The sequence below is a fragment of the Pleurodeles waltl genome, chromosome 12 (genome assembly GCF_031143425.1).
Source record: "Pleurodeles waltl isolate 20211129_DDA chromosome 12, aPleWal1.hap1.20221129, whole genome shotgun sequence".
Taxonomy (NCBI): Eukaryota; Metazoa; Chordata; class Amphibia; order Caudata; family Salamandridae; genus Pleurodeles; species Pleurodeles waltl.
The window spans coordinates 633,946,277-633,948,771 of NC_090451.1; positions in this window are offsets into that span (position 1 = coordinate 633,946,277).

Consider the following 2,495-nt stretch of genomic DNA (forward strand, 5'->3'; position numbering starts at 1 on the left):
CTCAATCTTACGGTTGCCTCTGGATCATGAGAAGTCTGAAGGTCTCTTTGTGCTTGATTAAGCTCCTGTTGAAGCTCTTTAAACATTTCCTTAGCCATTTTAACTGTATAAGATTTGTAAGATATTGTTTCCCCTCTTATGTGAGCCATAAGTGCTTCCCAGATGTAGAATAAGGGAGCAGAGTCTGTGTTGGTCTTTAAAAAATCGGTAACCAACATTTTAAAAATATGTACCCATCCTTCATCTGCTAAAAGAGATTTATCGAAGCTCCAGCGTGGACGAACGTGCATCTCGCCAGGCAAGTTAACATTAGCCTGGGGCGCTGAATGATCTGAGAAAGGATTGGCAAGAATAGAAGTGCCACTTCTTACCCAAAAAAATTAGATTAATATAAAGTCAATTCTAGAGGCTGTATAATATTTTTTTTAAATCAGGTGAATTCATAGTTCTGAGGGTGGGAGGCCCTCCATGCATCTACTGGTGCTAAATCAGAAATGATCTTGCCCAGCCACCGGAAGACTCTAGGTTTATTTTGCATTTTGTTCTTATGTGAGGTGTCCATCTGAGTATCCGGAACAGTGTTAAAATCTCCACCAATAATAAACAGACTTGGAAGTGTACTCAGAACTTTATAGAGACCCTGAAGAGGGTTCGGTTTGTCTTCGTTTGGACCGTAAAAACTCACAAAATGTATGTGGTTGTTCGCAATGAGTGTACTAAGTACCACCCATTGTGCCTGAGGGTCTCTATGGATCTGTTAGATTTTCCCAGGAAATTTGTGGGTCACTAATACAGCCACCCCTTGGACCGCGGCATTGGCCGATGCATAGTACGCATGTGTGATGAATTTAGGACATTTTGGCTGGTTACCTTGATACTTTAAATGAGTCTCCTGCAAAAGAAAAATCTGAGAATGCGATGCCCTATGCCAATTAAGTATAGCAGCAAACTTTATAGGATTATTGGCCCTGTTTACACTGCCAAGAAATAACCTTTAGTTTGCTCGCAGCCCCCCTTGTGTCATCATGCGACAAAACCATAGTCCAACCCCAACCAAGCTCTCCGTACTTCTTTTTGTTATCTGCTCTTTTTTCCCAACCTAGTGAATACATCCCCCACCAGAAGGGGGATAGCCCCCCTCCCCAAAAGGGCCCCACCCGTCATGGCCTCACCAACCTGTGATCCCTTCCCCTCCCCTAAGTTCCTCCCCCCAAACCCAAAGATAGAGTGCACTGACATGGTACTCCTGGAGCCTAGACCTCGGGAAAGCAGCAATGCAGAGCGAAGTAAACAACGAACAAAACACAAAGCTCACTAGTTCACCCCTCCCTAATAACACACTGTCCTAATACCATATCATTGCTTTCTTAGCAACTCCAAGAAATTCTTTGCATCCTGTACGCCCTGAAAGATATGAGCCTGCCCTTTATGGAACACTTGAAGTTTAGCTAATTGCTCAATACCATCTGGGGCCCCCAGTATCTTAAAATCATCAATGAGTCTAACAAATTCACGATACCGACGGCGTCGGCAATAGACATGTCAGAAAAAACACAGAAGCTAAAGTTATCACCAGAATTAAAATTTCTCGTTCTTATAGCCTTGGACAGAATTTGTTCCTTAATCCTGCTATCCCCAAAGTTTATCAGCGTGGTATGTGGATACTTAAAATTTGTGGCATGCTTTGGAGGGATCCTTTGTGCCCTCATAATGGAAAGATCCTCTTTGGCCATGGCTTTTTTGGGAAGAATACATTTATAGATGAGATCCAAGATCACTTTAGTCACTGATGATGATGATTCGATCTCCTCAGGAACCCCTATGAACTTCAGATTTGAGCGACTAGATCTGTTCTCCACCTCATTAAGTTTAAATTATAGTTCCTTGAGCTCTGACTCGATCTGTGATGTTGCTGACTTCTGTTGCTTTTTGGCATCCTCCAGATCCGAGACCATCTGCTTTGCTTGAGAGACGTGTGTAGAAAGATGGTTTGGGTTGGCATTTAGCTGGCTAAGCTGATCTTTAGCTTCCTTACGAGCCTCTTCCTGAGATACTTTTATTGTCCGTAGCTCCTCCAAAATCTGGCTTATCATGTTCTCCATTGATGCGACGACAGTTGTGCCGCCCGAAGAATTAGCCAGATCGTGGGTGGGTGGAGGGGGATGGTGAGCTTGTAGGAGGATATTCTCATCAGAGGATATCGAGGCAGACAAAGCATGACATGGGCCTTCTGATAATGAATTTGCTGTGGTGGTGGGGGATAGTTGACTGCCAAGTGGGTTTTCCTTGACCATAGCACTTTCTCTCTCCTTCTCTTTCAGTTTTTCTTTTACTGTCCCATTGCCGTTTCCGCTATTGGTAGAAAACAGAGGATATTAAGGCTTTTGCTTTGAGCTGTTACGTACCAGAAGGTAGGGCGAGGGGTAAGGTAGTGGATGCATTTGCACTAGAAAGAATTACCTGAGAATCGCTGGTTAGGTTACTCAATGCAGAAA